The sequence below is a fragment of the Bombus pascuorum genome, chromosome 7 (genome assembly GCF_905332965.1).
Source record: "Bombus pascuorum chromosome 7, iyBomPasc1.1, whole genome shotgun sequence".
Classification (NCBI taxonomy): Eukaryota; Metazoa; Arthropoda; class Insecta; order Hymenoptera; family Apidae; genus Bombus; species Bombus pascuorum.
The window spans coordinates 16,799,042-16,818,524 of NC_083494.1; the positions used below are offsets into that span (position 1 = coordinate 16,799,042).

At 46.6% G+C, this 19,483-nt stretch overlaps 1 protein-coding gene across 3 annotated transcripts in view; it reads right to left on the reverse strand.

Moving 5' to 3' along the window:
• Nucleotides 1-19,483, reverse strand: part of LOC132908644 (frizzled-2-like) — a 127,960-nt gene that overhangs the window by 50,900 nt on the left and 57,577 nt on the right. Inside the window, exon 1 of one of the 3 annotated variants that reach the window (XM_060962828.1) lies at nucleotides 640-1,299. The exons of the other annotated variants lie outside the window; for them this stretch is intronic. The gene's annotated coding sequence lies outside the window, so the exon portion shown is untranslated. Of the gene's footprint in view, nucleotides 1-639; nucleotides 1,300-19,483 lie in introns of those variants that run through there. 3 annotated transcript variants of the gene reach the window in all.

Consider the following 19,483-nt stretch of genomic DNA (forward strand, 5'->3'; position numbering starts at 1 on the left):
GTTTACCGAGGAGCTGCGTATCCCCTCGGTGTATACGAAAACCATCGGTCGCGATTTGCATGGATGATTTCGCGGAGAGGGACACGAGAAAAGAGGATCGGCGGGCGTTTAGGTTAAAAGAAGAGGCAAAGAGAGTCAGGGAGAGAGAAGGGTTTTGGGAAAGAGATTCGGGTATATAGGCATCGGAAGAACGAAATAGAAGGGGAATTGGAAGCAAGGTCTGTGTCGTTCGGTATTCAGAATGCAGAAACGAGCGAGGAAAGAAGAGAAAGAGAGAGCGTAGGGTGGCTCGGCAGTTTGCGTGCATGTGTTTCTCGTTCGTCCCTATGCACGAGAAGAGAAGAAGAGTCCGTGGAGACCGGCGCGAGCCGACCAAGAGAGGAAAAGGAGAAGAGAGGATCGAAAAGGCTGGAGATAGAAGGAGAGAGACGGAAGCGAGAGGCCGCAAAATATATGCTGCATGCTCGTGGATGCTCGTTTGCAGCGTGGCCGTGGAGGGACGGAGATAATCGCGGGTATACCGGCTACGGATAGAGCGAAACGGAAGAAAAGGAGAACGTGAAACGGTTCGCCGAGGAGGCTGGTCAATGGCAGGCCGGCTATCGGAACACCCTTCTCGAAAACAAAGCCGGATCTCACCTTGATTTATCGCTGAGTGCTGCTGCCGCGATACTGCGTGCTTTTGCTCCAGACTACGCTGCCGCCGGGGTGAACTGCCCCGGCGAAAATTAATCCATTATCGGGCCAACGAAAACGGAATAGCTCTGCTAGCGCAAAGTTCGGAAAACACCACTCGGCTACTCTATACTCCGTTCGAGAGACCACGACGCTCCTTCCGGACTCCCTCTCCGCTCGTGTGCTCTACTCTTTTTTCGTCGCTACCAAACGACTAACCTCCGTCCGTCGGAATCGCGTCTACACACTATAATACACACAGTGCTGCCCGCCACTCTAAATCAGCTCTGTAAACGTACGCTGCACGGTGCACGGGTAACGCGTGTCACGGCTAGCGATCGAATGCTTACACACGGCAGCGGATCACACAACGCGCGCTACGTCCCTACGTCCGCGTTCCCATCCACGCACAAAGACACCGGACCCACGTATCTCCAAATATTTTTCTTCCTGCGCACGCTCTCGGACTGGCTGTGCGAGATAAGTACGTACACGTTCGTTCGTTCGTTCGTTCGTTCGACAGCCACTACTACGAGGCACGAACGCGATGCGGTATAGATACACGTGCGAGTCACCGTACCGGGCACGAACCACCCCTAACATCGGTCGAGAACGCACTGACGTGAATGCAACCGAGGAAACACGAAAGCGAAGCTGCGACCGTGTCGGCGTCCAGAGTGGGGGATACCTTTCGGTGGAGTTCGGAACGCTTCGGCCAGCCTCGCGTCCCCTCCGACTCCGCGCTCCGCCGCTGGATACTTTACACAAGCGTAGAATTCTCCCGTTCTCTGTGTGTATACGCTCGCGCCATATACGCTATATAAGAAGAGTCAGTTCGGACGTGTATTTGGACTCTGCTCTTCTCTCTTTCTTCCTCTATCTTATTTCGACTCTCTCTCCTTTCTCCTTTTTAATTTCTCCCACCACCATCTCGCTCCTTTCTGCCGTAGTTCGCGCGAACGCCAGCTTCGAGTACATGCACACCTGTTTACGCGTATACGTGTGTGCACGCGACGCGTACCACCTTATACCCTCTTGCGGCAGTCACCACTCACCACACGCGCGGTGACGTCACGCTGGGCGCCGTGGCGTGGATAACGAGATGGCCCGAGTCTTCCCCGGGACCCTCGATCGCTAATTATCGTCCTAGAGGTTTCGCCTCGTTCCGCGACCGGTTTGCTCCTTTTTCCTCCGTTCTCGGCCTGCTGCCCGGCAGACAGAGAAATCGTGCGGCCCGAGGAGGCACCCGGCAGTCACCCTTCCCGGCCACGGCCGACGATTTTCGTTTCGGAGCGCTCGTTCCACGGTGGCATTAATGATGTCTCGTGTAGGTACAGTCACGACCGGTTCCTCGGGACCTACCTCCTATCAAGATCGAGTATCTTCGACTAGCGACTCGGAGGACACGCCAAGGGGCAGCCGAACAATTCCCATCTAGGGTTTCACGCGGTGTGTAAGACACGTCGTCCTGGTCCACACGCGATCCCTCCAGCTACGCTGGAAACGTACGGACGGACGACTGTGCGGTCGGTGTTCCCAACGAGAGATCTGCGAACGAAATTCCGCGAGCGTGGACCGTGCGACTGCAAAAATGAGCATCGCGTCCAACGTATAAATAACGAAACAGCCCTGTTGTAGGTGGCTGCGAGGGCCCGTGCAATAAATAACGACCTAGCGGAGCACACCTGCAGCGACAAGGCGTGTCCGATGGACGATGAAGTTTAACGTTCCTCCCTCGTTTATTTCTCTGCCCAAAGCTATTGCAAGACGCGACACCAATAAAATGCTAATCGCCCTTCCTCGTTACGTCGCGCCCTCTGCCTTGCCTTCTAGCGCGACCCCGGCAACGGGCTGGTTATACACGCTGGTTATCTATTATTATTCATATCGCGTGCATTATCGTGCATTATCGTGCATTATCGTACAGCGTGTTTACTGATTTGCACGCTATAAAATTACCGTTAGCTGATAACATAATTTGTTCTAATAGATATCCTGTACACAAATACGTTCGATCTGTTATGCTCGAAATGACAGCACTTTGACGTTCAAATTCATTTTTTTTTCTTTTTTTTTTTTCATGAAAATCAAACGCTTGCCACGTTTCTTCGCGGATAAATCGCCGCGTTTTCAATTTATCTATTTAGAACGAATTACTTCCTCGTCGATCGTTTACCGGACACCCTGTATACGTCGTACAGGAATGGCTCGTTCCCCAACAATGAGTTCTTTGAATTGTAGCGTGACTGAGATAATTGGACGTATCTGTTACGATGAACTTTTTTCTACGATGAATGTAATACATTCTCTGAAGTTCATTTGAATATCTAAATACTTAACTGCCTACGATCTCGACATCCGCCTCTAGCGTAACTAATCCTCTCAACCCACCTAACCTACATATTCTTAAGCAATTATCAATGACATTCTGTATCAATTACCATCGTTAATTATATAGGACGTAAGAGAAATATTAGAAAATCAATTAGTTTCGCGTTAAGTTGTCCGCAAAGTACCGTGAAGGTTCGCGGCCTATTCGACCAGCAGAGTTCTAGTGAATGTACCGTGTCCCCTGTTGAAAACGCGTCGTGTCCTCGGCGTCTCTGTGGCACGAAAGGGAAGTCGGAGCCCTCGGGCCACGGATACTTTCCCCGGCGCTCCCGGAATAGCTGGAGAAACCGAGGGTAGCTTTTTTTCCCGCAAGGCAACGAGCACCGGTGCATAGGAACGTCGAACGACAGAGGATTGGTTCTGATTACGATCTCGCGCCACCCCGATGTAAGGAGCGCGACAATGAGGACGACAGCAATTCCGAGTACGAGCAAGGTAGTTCGTTATGACCTTCCATCCGTGGGTGCGAGAGGAATCGTTCCAACGAGCTGGTCGAAAGTTTCAGAAAATCAAACGTTTAGCGTGTATCGAGACTGTACGTATGAGCTGTCTAGAAAGCAGATTGATCGATTTCGTAAATCGAAAAGTGAGAGAGAATAAGATTTTTGCGAACGTTGTTTCTAAAATTGCGTAATATAGGAATATAATACGTAAAAGTTAATAAAGAAGCTGGCTTAAATCCTCTTGCGCGGTACTAAAAAATTCCCTCGCCAAACGCTAAGCTTAGCAGTAGAACAAACGAAGGCTTCGCGAATGACAAACCAATCGATCGTTCTATTGGGCATAAAATTGCACGACTTGTAACTCGTCGAGTCTGTAATATCGTTAAATGACAAATTATGATACAAGAGAGGCACGATCACGTGCATGTAAAGATACAGCAGGCGAGATAGGTGTAACCTTCGCAGCTAAAATTACGTTCTATCAATTTATATTCGCGGCGAATAAAAACGTAGACGATTGTAGTATGTTGCACGCATCTCGATCACGACGCGCTATCGCGACAAGGTATCTCGGATTATCCTAGTACTTTCGTAGCAGGCTGTAATATAGTAATCGAGCGAGTCTCTCCGCGTGTCGATTATGGCTCCTTGCCAAGGACTCGGGCGAAAGAAAACTGCCAACGGTTCGCCTTACGCTCCTTATTAAATGCAGCAAGGTTCAGCAATTCGAGCGAGAGTCAGTCGACGAGTCAGTGGATTTTCGAGAAGCGGAGCACGGCGATTCGTTCGCTCAGCCCGATACGATTTATCGAAGAAAGGAAGGATATTAATTAACGAACCGACGCGGGAAAGATTCCCGCGGACAATAGGCACAAGTTTTTCCAACGTCTAGCTGAAAAGTCTCTGGCTGGTGAGGGGAGAGAGAAACGAAGAATTGTTCCGGCGGCAACAATGCCCCGGCTAGAATTCGCCGTCGAACTTAAATTTTAAGAGTCACTGGCACGAATAGACTTGCCGACCTCCGCTAAAAAGCGTTTTTTCCGCCGCTCGAATGGACCGCGAGCAGTCCGCCGCAGAAAACCCTTACTTTCCGCGCGACGAATAATTTAAGAGAGAAGAAGATGGCAACTGGAACGGAAGAAAACGAAGAGAGACGGCGAGAGACCCGGTGGAAAAGTTTTCGCCCAACTTCTTCCTTCTTTCCTTTTTATTTTTTATTTTATTTTTTTTCATCGTTTGTTCGCCTCTATCCATCGATTTCCCGAACGGCGATCGACGTCTACGACGGATTTTCCTCGGCGACTTTATTGTGGCGGCGCGCTCCTTTCCGAGGATTCAATTTCATTCTTTCTCGTCGTCGAAAGCGGGGGTAACCGGACCGAGGGTGAGCGTCAAAGCGAAAGTTTCCATAATAACGCCTTTACCGTCGATACTTGTGCGTCGTCGTCGCCGACAGAAAGCCAGGAACTTGCGCAAACGAACGTGATTTTTGCGGGGTCACCGAGGCAAGTCACGACGAGACAAAAGAATCAAACTTCGTTTATGGATCACGATATATGTTACAGTAGCGCCCACCAATTCTTGGAAATGGGGCTTGCAGTGAACTTCAAGCGTGCCGAATGAGATAAAACGCCGAACGAAACTTGAAACGGATCTTTATGGATTGTTCGGGCAGATATCGATACGCACGAGTTCGTGTTCGCATGTGCCAGGTATCGGCATCTCGATCGCACTCAACCTTCCTCCTTCTTTCGGTTGGATTTGCAAAAGTCACCTGCCCAGGCAAGCGTTCAGTTTCGCTCCCAAATGCGGACGCCAAAGTACGCGTTCGGTACTACGAATATAGATCAGAAGGAGACTCAATTATACGTAACCGACAAAGTTATTACCGTAACGTCAGAGCATATTTACGAGATGTTGCCACCGCCAAACTTTCGAAAATGAAATTCCTACTGATTATCGAGGTTCGTTTAATTTTTTTTGTTTGTCGCCATACCTATTAAGGAGACGTATATCGTACATACGTCGACGTTACACTAGTCTTCTCGCTTAACGCTTACATCAGGACGGAATAGTTGATCGAAAGAGCAAGGAAACTCGCTGCTTTCTCGGCTCTGTTTCAACCAGAATGGTTTCTACCAAGTCTTCGAGAACGACTATAGACTCGCTGAAACAGAGCTCTTCATTACCAACAGAAGTTCTAAAGTTGCTTCTTCTATTTGGACGTAGAAGCGAGCGAAAAAATAGAGAGTCCCTGAATACTTCCAGCAGGATGCATCCGAGCTAAAAAAAACTCGTTGTTCGTTTAATTTTACGTTATCTTTAAAAACGGAATAAAAAAGAGAATTCCTATAACACTGAATCACCTATGACCACCTTCCTTTTCCATGAGTAACATCAAGTTTCCCTGTACATGTAACGCTCTCGATGAAGCCTCGTCGACCACTGTGCCTTTACAACCAAATAGAGAGGACCAACGGAGAGGCAGGGGAGGGAAGGAAATTCTGTTTTCCCGTGTTTTTCAACGCGTGACAGAGCGAGATCTATCGGGATGAAGTCTTCAGATGCGGCACGGCAGGTCGGAAATACAGGTTTTTGTCGAGGTATGGAGAAGTTACGACTCTTGTTCCCCCCCCCGTAGCTCGAAACCCTAAGCACAGACCATTGTTGGGTCACGGTTGACATTCACGGCGTCCAGGCGTTCCATCGGTATCCTGCTCGTCACCGGGAGGAATCTCCGGGGAGAGAGGCCTCCCAAGTCACAAAGGATCTCTCGCTTCTGCACCCTCGAACTTCCTGCGCCGTAGGAGCCGCTTTAGAAATCCCCCGAAACCAATTTATCTTGAGAAGCCTGGGCTAAGCTAAACGGATTTTCCCTTGGCTGGCATTAGACGCTTTTATTCGACGTGAAATTAGCTTACCGACTCGCCGGATCGATCGTCGCGAATTACTCGTTCGCTCCTCGTCCAAAAACGGGGAGAAGCAGCTACAGGATCCTCTCTGAATCAGGATCGTCCTCCTTCTCTTCCCTGTCCTCTTCCCCTCTAACCCTCCAGTCTCGATTCTTAATCGCTCCCACGCGTTACCTAGCAGCTTCCTGCCATGTTATTGTTTCGCCGTGCGAATGACGATTCCACGTTCCGGACTAACGAGCGAGTAATCCAGGCGTCCAGCCGCATCGCGGAGAAAGAATCGCGTCTAAGCGACTGCGCTATACTCCATCGTGAGATTACCACTTCCTGCGACCTATCTTACGCGGTGTTACACGCGTGAACGCGTGTATACGCTTGTTTCGCTTATTGCAAGCGTACACGTGTATATGTACACGCGTACACGCGCTGACCGACGACGACGACGACGACGACGACGCGGCCGGGTGGTCGGGACCGACAGATAACGCGACCATATCGGTGCAACGAGGAACGCGATCCAGGTGCATACTGCATACACGCGAGATACGCTGTCTGTTTTTCCCTCTCTTTTTCCATCCGTTCTCATTTCAGTCTCTCGTGTAACAGTCTTTCTCTTTCTCTGTTTTTAAGCTTTCTATTGTAACGGTTTAACGCTCGAGCGTTCCAACGGTGTCGTTCGTTATCTGCTTATGGTTAGCGATACCGCGGGTTACGAAAGCGCCCGTCGTTTCTTTCTCTATTATAGCGGCGAGAGTTCGGTGAGAAAAAAAGCTTCGACAACGAGCCTCGAGCCGGCAGTTACATACAACGGTGACAAGAATTCTTCAGATACAGCGATTAAGTTACGGGCTAAGCCACTCTCTACGTTTCGTTTCGAAACGCGGACTCGTGCAAGTAGCGGCCACGTCGAGTCATCCTTGCTTCCCACTCGAGACTACAGGCTTCGGAGTCCGAAGGTTCTAAAAAGGAAGAAGAGAAAAAGAAGCCAGAGGAAGATGGTAGAGACAGAAAGGGAGGCTTAAATGACCGATAGACGGACGCTGCGGGGTTCCGTTCAGGCCCAACCAGTTTCTGGACACCATTTCTCGCTGGAGCCTCCCCGAAAAAAGGCGCAGTTACGCGCGTATTTCACTCGAAATGGACTCGTTCCTTTCTTGCCCGCACCCGAAACGGAGCTTCCTCTCTATTGTTCGCCACGTGAGGGAACGTACGCGACGTTCCTCCACCCAGGACGTTTTACAAAAGTTTGCAAACACTGTAGGCGATCTTCCGAGCACGCACGAGCGAACGGCGAGCTCTGTCGCACACGAGGATGATGAACGAGGATCGTCCTCTCGACCAACCACCGCAACCACTCTGTGTTTCAAACGTGGCCACGGTTATTTTATCCGTGAGATCTGTCCGTTCGTCGCTGCATTGACAGCTACACGGACGTGGAATAAATTATGAAAATAAAGAAGATGGCCTATCTATCAGGAACGAGAGGAGACGTCCTCCTCCATCTTGTTCGAATAGTATCGTGTTTTTTCCAGTCGATATGCGTGTTCGTGGATTATGCGATACGTGCCGACCGACTCACCAAATAATAGTTTGAATAACTATCGTTGAACATTTTTACGCCTATACTGTACGCGTTACCTAATGTATTTCCAAATTTTCTACATAGTCATCTTCTTTAACAGTGGCGACGAAAATTTCGCGTCTTTTAATACACCGGATCTGTTGGATTTTATTTAGCGGATTGTACGATTGCTGTCTCGAAATTATGTCGACGAATTACACCGAGATATTGCTCTCTCTGTCACGAATTCTCTTTCAGTGGCACAGAAGGCAGACTTTTCACGGGGAACTTAATAATGTTCCTCGTCCCTGAATCGTCTTCCGCCTCTCGCTTCGAAGAAAGACTTCCTCCCTCCGGACGATCTCGCAGATTTCCTTGTGCTCGCCGTTGGCTGAATCGAGCCGCGTCTTTTAATCGAAACATCGTCTGACGTCGAACGAACAGGTGGCTGGGTCGCGAGCTCGATATTCGAGGGAAAGATAGACAGGGGTAGGAAATAAAAAATGCAGTGGCAGAAGGAAAAGGGGAGGTCTCTAATAAATCGCCCAACAAAGGACAGTGAAATCGAACGACTCGTGGACCTGGTAGGAACGTTCTTGGGAATGTCGCGTGGATACATCCGTCGGGGTAACCCGAGACGAGGAAGAAAGGGAGGAGATGCCAGAATAAGATTTAATAAATGCCACAGGCCACAGGTAGGCGACGTCTTAGCACCGCAAAGCCGCCTACGAGGAGTCGGATTTCCTCGAGACTTGGATAGCTCTCTGCTGTTTCGCGCTCTCCTCTCGTGTCTTCTTAACCAGCGCATCCGTTTCGTTCGATATACGCGCATCGTACGCGAAGCGGACACCTCGTGTGTGTCCACTGGTCTCGCGATTCGTTCGGCTACACAATGAAATTCGAATCGAATCGAATGGGATAGGATCAGTTGCGATACGTTGCGTTGCGTGGCGTTGCAGCGGTGGCTGACGGCGCCCGCGTCGTACACGGCCACGAAAATTTCGTATTCGGAGACTTGAACGCGTGGACGTGCACACGGTACAAATGTCGGGTGAAATTATTCGAATCGGCCACGACCACCCTCTCGCTTGTCAGACCCGTGGAACCAAGCTGTCGCTCAATGCGGCTATTCACGCTCTAGCGAAAGTTCGAGTTTCAAAGGAGCTTTAATTCGCGGCCATTTTTATGCAAAGAAGCTGATCGCGCGGCTGCCCGTCGCCGTTGGGAAGGAGCCAATTTAATTTCGCCCTGTCTTCTCACTTTTTTACTACGCAATGGAAACGCCGGCTTTTCACCCTCGAATCGTTTAGACTCTTCCTGAATAGCTAGTAGTTGTAAGAACCGTATACAGCCACGTTTTATATCATTCGTTCCTTTTAGAATTCTTCTCAATGGACCTAAAGTAACCGAATAGTTGAGAAACGCGACGCGAGAGTTGCATCGTCGGAATGTTATTTTGTCGTTTATATCGAAACGATAAAAAGCGAGGCTACGGCTATCAAAAGTAGCAGCAGGCGGATTAAACGCGTTCGCGTCGACTTGGTTCCGAGAGACATCCGAAAAACGCGAAATATTCTGAGGATATTCGCGGGAATAGCGTGCTCTCGCATACCAATGAAGTAGAGCTCGTTCGACGTCAAATGGGCCACGGTGTTTCGTTTCGACGAAACGCGTTATTTTGTAACAGAAAGTATTCAGCGTGGAAACCGTAAACACCGTCGCCGAGCAATATATTGGTTGAAATGTGGCTGCTTGTAAAATTCTGGTCAACGGTGAGTCGGATTTTTGCGTTCGATCCTCCAGCCAAACGGCAATTGTATCGCCACTAATAACGATCCTTATCGCTGATCGTTTGTTACACGTTGAAAATGTTGTTTCCTGTGGTCGTGCCGGTAAACGCGCTCTCAATGATATTAGCTATCAACCGTTGCAACTAGTTGCTCGAAAAATAAGCGGTACTTTTAGTCACGATTTGTACCAACGTAACTCTTTCGATTCCTACGTGTCGTTGGTTTGCTAGACTAACGATACGAGCAAAGGAAGCGAATTTTTTAGAAAATCAGATTTATCGTGGAAAGTCTGACGGGTGTCGTCGATTACTCGACTATTTGACCATCGACAAAATTGCGTTAGTTTGAAAGTTAATCGGTAGCCTTTGTAATAAAAATTTGTCGATTATGATCGACTGTCTAGCAACGAAAAACTTTACGCGAGATCTTTAGAGACTCGATTCTCGGTGAGTCACGAACGTATTGATTTTATGCGATCGATGTTTTCTTTCTCAGGATAAGTATAATAGGATGTTCCAAGAGCGGTGTATATTTACAGAACTATCGTATAGTTGACGATAGAAGGTTATGAATACCTCTGTGACTCAGGATAGATAGAACGATACGTAATTGACACTGTTCGTTTATTTGCAAAGATCTTTGATACTTCCAGTTCCTACGAAAGACCGATAAACTGTTTACTTGCTCTGTAGACATTTACACATTTCCAATAATCATCGTTCTCCGAATTACTTTTACAAACCCTGTTCTTCCAAAAGTTAAAGCTTTCTAAGTCGTATTTTGTTAATTCCTAACGATACGAAAGTGAAAATTGTTTTCGTAATTAGGCAATCGTCGTAGCGTTAACTCGCAAACGAGATCCAACATCGACAGCTTAAATGTTCCTCCTCATCATCCCCAAAACATCCGCCTACTGGCACGCTCCAACTACCGACGGTCACAAATTCTTTTCCCATGATAGGTGCGCTCAGTTCCCTCAGTTTTCGAGCGTGAATAAAAATTCGAGATTCACGAAGATACATCGGAGAACAACGATTAGAGTAGTAAGAGGAGAGTAAAAAATAAAGGTGACGGGAAAGACGGTGGGCGCTGTTGGCGTGGCACGGGTTACCAGGCCCACGTCCATAATAAAGTCGTAACGTACTTCTCCCCGTAAATTCGACAGAATATTACGGTACACCGGGGGACGTGGGGGCCTGTTTCGTTTGCCGTAAAGTCGCGGCCGGTGATCAGCGGGAAATTTACCGACGTGTCAGATCTCTTCGTAACTGAGCACCCTGGTTCCACGTTACGCCCGTCTTCCACGCTCGTTTCACGCAGTATATCGTCGCGTATATATAAGAGAAACGCGTCGATACTCTCGTATTACGTACGATGTCCCTCTATGTCTCTGTCTCTGTCTCTGGCAAGGTATCCGTTTCCATGGGGGGTCCTACGACTTTTTCGTCTTCGTCGATCGCTTATTTTTCTTCTACTTTTTTCTCGGTTTTTCATTCTTCTCGAGATTCGACGTTCAAGGAACAGGAAATACCGGAGTCTTAGCTTTCTAATATGCATTCGCTGGCGTTCGCTGGAACGAAACGAAACTGTTGGCGACTGGGTTATCGTACACGATATCTAGCCGAGACGACCACTGTGCCGCAGGGATTTCCCTGGGAACAGATATCCTGATTTCATTTACAAGCGACGTATCGGCGGATTAAGATAATTCATTGCTGTTTTCTGTCTGCGAACGATCGGACTCGCTCGGAGAAACTATCCATTTCACGGGTTCTGTGCGCTCTTGTTTGGATCGTATAAATACAATTTGGTAAATAGCGGTCGTTAGGTGGATATATCATCGAATTTACGCGTTTCTGCGATACGCTGATATCGATGGTGATATAAGAAAAGCGAATTGCCACTCTGACAGCTAATAGTGGATAGTATCAGCTGGTACGAAAAATTATCCCTGACGATTGTCTCTGACGATATGTAAATAAAATAAAATATATCTTTCTAATATTTTCGTTACTACGATTTTTCTAATTTCACGCAGGCAATTCTGTTCTTTTTTCCAGAATTAAAATTACTATCGAATAGTCAGCGTTCTCAACACGTATGCAAGATATTCAAAGGAACGTTACGAGGAACCAAATGCAAGTAAATTACATGGCAAACTATACAAGTTACAAGCAGCCTGACCAATTTGATATTCACAAGGAAAAATCATTGTGCGTTTCCCGTGTTTCTGTACGTTGCATTGCAACGTAATATTTATATGATACAAGACCATCGTATTTGAAGAAAACCCGATGTACTTCGATCGATTAACGCAAAACCCGAGAGAAACGTGTGGTATCTAGAACCAAACGGCAGACGACTGGTTATCGAGTTGGAGCATCTATTCTCGAAGCACGTTTCTACGGTCGTCCGTAGGATGGTCTTCGGGAATAGACAGCGAGGCGGCTATCGAGCGAAACGCATCTGGTCGGTCCTCGCGAGCCGTTAGGAATTATAAGTTACAAGCCGATTTGCCTTGGTGCATATCCTCGCAACGGATCAGGGCTCGCCCGACTTCTCCGCGTGCTGGAAAATGATCGCCGGCGTGGGCGTACGACGTTTCACGCCGGTGGTCGGATTTTTCTCCCGTGAAGAATCCGGAACAATTGATTCAAGAAGCGGATGGTCCCTGGTCAACGGATCGCTCGATCGAACAAGGGATAACCTTCTTATCCACGGACAGATTTTAACGCAAAATCTAACACGGGTAGCCCCAAACGACATAGTTTCCGCTCGACTTGGTTCACGGTAGACTTCCGTTATCCGGTCTCGTTTTAACCGGTTTCTGCTTTAAGCTGTCGCATTTTTGTCGAGACGAAAACAACCGACCAGCGAAAAGATCATTGACGCGTTCCATAATCGTCCGAGTTGCTGCATACGATATACAGCGTCGCAAAAATGTATCTTATTTTCGTAAATTTATTTATCGCAAGGAGATAGTATAAACAACAGCGAATCCCAAGAAAAGTTTGAGGAAAATAATGTTTGCAGTTCTTTCGTTCGGTTATTCTTCTATTGCACTGTAAGTTATAGCGTAGCTCGGTACAGCTTCTGGGTGATTGGCTGACGGAAACTCGAGTAAACCCGAAAGATCATTAAGAACGATTACTCGATAACGACTTGGTTCGATCGGTGATAACGATTATTTGAAACGTTCGGTCCCGTAACAGCCGGTTAATGCCGCGAGTTCATCGCGCCAAGATTGAAAATCGTTATTGCATAGCGTATTACACGAAGCGTGTATTTACAGGTACAAACTATGTACATACGCAGTTGCGAGTCAGAGACCAGATAAATAAAGATAAGATGAGAGCCACCGCGGAGAAAGTACTACTCGAGCTGCGATAATGTACAGTTGTACAGCGGAGTTTAATGAGCGGCTACGTTTCGTATGATTTACACGAACCGCGTTGGGCCGCGAAGAGAAACGAGGTAAAAAGGGAGAGAAGGAGCGTCATGACTCGAAACGCGGTATCGATGATTTACGCGGATCGAGATTAGGTTGGAGATAGCCGAGCGACTACCGCGCAACCGGCGCCCACTCATAAATCCTCCTAAGATCTTCGACTTTGAATTTCTGTTTGTACGATGGAAAAAGAAACCTTCTTCTCTTTCTTCTTCTTCTTCTTCTTCTTCTTCTTCTTCGTCCTTTCCAGCGTACTTGTCCCTCTTCGATTTCCATCGCGTGTACGACGCCTGTTCTCGCACCCGTGAAACGCGCGTCTGCCCCGTTATTTATTGGCGTCGGACGATCAGCCACGAGAATTTCCGTGTAAACCGTCCTCCAATTAGATACGCGCGTGTTACGCGACCGGAATCCAGCTTGTTGATCCGCGTTTCGACGTGGATCGCTCGTTATCCGCGTCGATGGCGTACCCGTTTCCACGCGGATTAAAGAATCGTTCGCGTGTACCCTAATTTACGATACAGGCGAGCGTCGTTCGCGCCGTTACCGGCGTGAAACTCGCGGTTTAATTAACGGCCCGGAATTATTTAGCGACCTGCATCGCGTGTGAGAACCGCTCACGACGGGGCAGCCAGGCTTTTTTGGCCACCAGCTGACAAATGGCCCGCGATACGGTTATCGATAGGCTTCGTTAATAATCGGCCGGACCCGTGCAGTTTCACTTTCTGCTTCCGATACCGCGATCTGATTAATCGTGCGCCAGCCAATTCTTGTCTGTGGGATGATAAAGGGGAAGGTACGCGCGGAATAGCTGTTATCGATGGTTCGTCAATTAACGCGTTATGGTCTATTAAGACTTTTCGCGACGAGGGCATGCACCGACCATTTGTAAGATATAATACATTTATCAATTCGTTTATCGATTTATCAAATAAATTGGAAAATAAGGAAAAGCGACGTTATAAACACAGTTCTTTACGATTTGCCTTACAGTTTACTATTACTAAATTACTATCGATAATACCGCTATCTAGTTACCATTAGAAATACATACATTAGCAGCTTTTTTCAGATTCCTTAAAAACTAGATTTATACACGAACGATGCAATTTATCTATGAAGTGTTAAACATATCTGCATACGGAACGTTAAAATTAGTACCAAAGCGTGCAAATCTGCTAAAATTACTCGTTGCATGAAAGAATCATTGGAGAGAAGTGTATAAAATTCGACGGTACAAACAAAAATGCCAGCTAATTTACTAGTTTGTTTTTTTTCGCTATGAGAAATTGAGTTTTCGTTAAAAATCGTACTAATTTAAAGTCTCGCAAATTATACAGATATCAATTTAATTTTCTTTCAATTTACTAAACGCATTAGAGCGGAACCGTCCTGTCATAGCAGGGTTACAAGCAAGATGGAGTTTTCCACAGATTAGCCTGTCTGATATAATATACTTGTTTGATTTAAGTGGAATGTCAACGTATGATCTATGAACATTCCAGCACGCCTTATACCTGATATCCTTAAAAGAAACTTTTCCCATAGCGAGCCATTTCTTCTAACGTAACGGTTTAACGGGAGTGTCGATACTTCATCGACATCTTTCGTGACGTTATTTATGGGATACAACCGTGTCGTACAATTGAATTAATTTCGTTAATAAAATTCTACGAGAGTCGGGAGTCGTAAATTAGCTCGTCTAGCGGCGATAAAATCGATAATGTACCAAATAAAATTTTCCAAAACAAATCGTATAAACTACGAGTCACTCGATTATCCCATTCTTAACTCGTCGATTCATTAATATTATTAGTTGGTAAATTATCCCTTGTCGTAACTTGTCAATTCGCTAATGCTGCTAGTTGGGAAATTATCGTGCGGAAAAGTACCGAGAACTTACCACATACAGCATGCGTTTATGTATGTGCATACCAAGCCGAAGACAGTCTCGGCTCGATCGCGACCGAACACGCGGGGCGTTCCTCGAGCCTTGGCGCGTGAAAAAATCCCATGAATTATTTAAGATCGTAGGGCGTACCGTGCGCGCCAGTGTTATTTTAATTCGTGGGAGTATTTTCATATTCCAATGGGCGCCACGGCGCAATGCAACGTCTATCGTCGTCGATCGTTCGATGAATAGACGTCCGTGTTTCCTCCGTAGCATCGGACAGACACGATCGTCTGACTCGAGTGGCAAGCGGAAGCCAGCTTCTGCCGTCTCTCTCGTCGTGGAAAAAGGGAGAACTCTGACCGACCGTCGCGGAGGACGCGGTTGCAAGGGGGTTGCGGAGGGCCGAAAAGGGAGAGAAAACGGCGAGGAGTGGAAAAGACGTGGGCGGAGGTTCGTCGAGCGTTCCGTATTCACGACCAGTCAAAACAATCGTGTCAAAGAGAACGTTCTGCTACTCGTGAATGGGATAGTCAAACAGCATCGTAAAACATTACAGCTCGACGATGCGATCGAGCACGGCGAATGATGGATCCTGCTGTAACGAGCTGACCGATCGGCTCGAGTGTGTACCTAGCGGTTCGTTTAACGATGGATCGCTCGAGTGGTGTCCGTTCGATGCGTCTGCTTGTAAATCCTAATAGAATCTACTCTGTTTTTTTAGCTCGCTACTTGTCCAAGGTATTTTTGCGTGTGAAGTTTACGTGGGTGGCTTGGTAGTACGTACTTAGCGAGCAACGATATTGCTAGTTTGGTAGAAGAGCGAGATAGCCGAGGAAAGGAAATTTTCGAGGAAATCGAAGTAGTGGATTATCGATTGCCAAACCAATTCTTTCCGCTTTAATAGTCAAATGTTTGTATATACCGCTGGTTAAAAGCGCGCCATCGTTGCGCGTTCCATAGAGACGTCGTTCCAAAGTAAAGCAAACATATCATCTATGTTATCTAACAGGTAAAAGGAACCTCCGTTTTCCTCCTATCTTTCTCGTTGCGTTGGTAAAAGTAGGAATTTGCATAAGTATCTGCGATCCAACTACGATATACATCCTACTAAATAGCTTAGGTTTAGAAATAATGTTTGCGTATATTTAAAAATTGATGATTTCTCAAACGAGGCAATATGTCTTCGTGGCGGAAGGGATTAGATACTTTTCAATTGCGTTTCTCTAGACTCGTTCGAGAGTAGGAGGCACGACCACGCGTGTCGGAAGGTTCTATGGCATTTTATTTATGCGTGCGATTTGTGGAATTTACGGCTACATGTGATAGAGAGGACAGCTAGATAAGAACGACCCAGTTCGATATTTCAGTGGCGGAGTGTCATTAAGACCGGAAGCGGATAAAAGAGATACAAGAACGGCGGATCGGCTCATTCTCTCGCTGGCTGTCTCGTGGAATCGATCCCACAGATGGTCCGGGGCCGAATGCCAGATCCGCTGCCGCGGATTCTATTTTCGGAGACGAAAACGTCGTGACTCGTGCCATTTCTTCCACAAAATCTGCTACACCGTTCAACATCTCCGTCTGGAGCATATCCATTAACTTCTCTGTCAGTAAATTAATAGCTGCGCGTTGGAAACTTTTGAACGAAATAATTATCGAGCAAAGAAATATTCCAAGCGGAATTCATAACAGAATTCGTACAGTCGAATTTCGTCGGAAGGAAATCTTATTTATAGTAAAAAATTTGTTAATTTTCAAAGTTATTTTTGAACGAGGATTGTACGATGTGGTAGGGACGTCAATAAGTATTAAGCTTTCGTAGGTTGTTTCGTAAACTGGATCGTTGACAAGCTAAACGAATTGGAAATTATGGAACGTGGAAACCGCTATACCGATATTATTATATTATGTAATTGTTCGTCGAGTCAAATATTTGAAACATTTTCAACGAAGATAAATATCCAACTTCAATTTCCACTATAAATTTTACCACGCGACGAGGAAAATTATATTTGTCTAGATAGGGTTACGTACAAAAGTCTCATTTTCCACGCAAGAAACTGTAACTACGATTCGCCTCGCTGCTCGAAAGATCTGGTTTCATTTCGAAATACGAATTTCCCAACGTTAAAGCTACCATATCGTATGAAATATGTCTGAACTATAAATTCTCGATATATGTTTCACGAAGAATTAAAAATCTTCGCGTATACGGTCGGAATTCTTCGAGGTTGCATTTTCTATCGCAATGGTATCGATTAAATATTGCCCGGGAAACACGAGACACGAAATAAAGTGTTACACGACACCGGTGGTGGTGGCGCAGGTATAGAACGTTCTTCAAGCGCGTCTACCTAAGTAGCGGCGAACGCCTCGGGAACGAAAAAAGCGAGGCTCGAAAAGCGGAAACACGAGAGGGTCCAACGCGACCGTGGCGCCTCCGCGCAGAAATCCTCTTTTTGCGCTTTACGAGGCCCTTAAATCTTTCAACGGTGTCCGCTGGCCGTCGTCCGTACGGAGGAACGCCCTGGACGATGCCCGTTCGATCTTTAACGAGCGAATAAATGATTTTTATGCCGGGGACCCGCGATACATAAAACGCGCCACCTCCAACGGGGGATGTGTCTCGGACACGACGTAATCGAATGACGGACCGACGACCACACGGTTAATTCGATCCGCTGTACGAACCGCGACGATACTCGAGTTACGACATCGAGTCAAGATTTTCACGCGATACGAGGAATGATCGACGATTACGGAGCGATACGGTGCAGGGGATCCGGGTGGGAGAATCGTCTTATTGCGGGGACGACGATGGAGCGAAAGAAACGGCGTTGGAAATGTGGAAGCGTCGAACGAGGATCGCGTGGAAGGTAATTTTTTAATTTATATATGGTATATTTAAATCAGCGAGTCGATTATTATCAGAACGTCGATTAATGAAAAATTGGGGGTGATTGCTCGCAAGGAAGATTGGAAAATGAGAACACAGGCTGCACGATATTGTTGTACCTTTACGCGAACGATACTGCTTCTGTTTAATATTAATATTTATGAAATACGACAGTTTAAAAGTACGGTGGGAGTATTGAAACGAACGAACGAATTTTAATAGATTGGATACGGCAAAGGCGCGATAATTCGAGCCGTAGAGTGCAACTGACCGACGTATTGTTACCTCTAAGGAGAGTAATAAATGCGAGCTATCTGTCTCGTTTGATCAATTATCATTTGATCACGGAATCTCAATGATCATTTATAACCTAAGTCGTACTATGGAGTGTAACCTACTCGCTCGAGGAGATCAATTATTCAGCTGGTTGCAACTAGAGTGGCGTAAGATCCCGGATGATCTCATCGATCAACTTGATCGAATTGTCGCCCACGCTCTTATACTATACACATTATGAAACATTCCCTCCAGATACAGCTACAGTCTGCTTATTACAGCGTACATTATTACCGAAGAGAGTTTCTCCATGAATTTAAAGATATTGCTCTTGTCAGAATATTGATAAATCGAAAGATATTAAAATATCGTTTTTCTTCGTAGTCGTAGCTTCGATTCTCGCAAAAATTCGTCGACTATGCATCTTTGAATATAAAGAATTCCTTAGCTACATGTTCCTTTTCAGCCATACACCGCAGTTAGAACAAAGAAATCGACAAAAACGTTCCTATCAGCTTCTTTTGCTATTGATTTCGGTATTAAATAATTCGTAACACGCGATATTAAACTGTACTCCGATCATTTTCGTCAAGTGCACTAAATGCGCATACGAAAAGAGAAGAAGAAGAAGAAAAGAAGAAAAAGGAACGAACACGTTCGACAATGTATTACCGTCTAACCGGGGGAAGCCAAAGTTAACCGCACGTTTAATACCAACTTCCTCCCGCTAAATGCAAAGTAAACGGTGCACGGGGGATTACAGCGGGCAGGAAAAAATAATCGAAAAGAACCTTTCGCTGGATCTATTGTATCTACAGAGAAACGGCGGCCAGGGGATACGGTCGGCTTAACTGCGTCGGACACGGAGTGGCTCGAATTCTATTTGTTGGATTAACGGAGTCGGCCGGTATCGGTCTCCTTCCACCCGTTTCACGCTCGATATAGACTCTCCGGGAATCAATTATCGACGTTATCCCGGTACTTCGACGACCGCGTCGACCGATTAACCGACCGCGCATTAATTGAACAGACAATGACCGGGCAAATGTCGTTTCGAAATCAGACAGCGAACAGTCGCTTCTGACACTCGTGATAACTAAAAAGTACACGAGATGGGTACCAATTAACCGACTGTTATTTATGCGTATTCGACGTAACCAGCTTCTCTTCGAGTCGGACATCTGAATTGGATACATA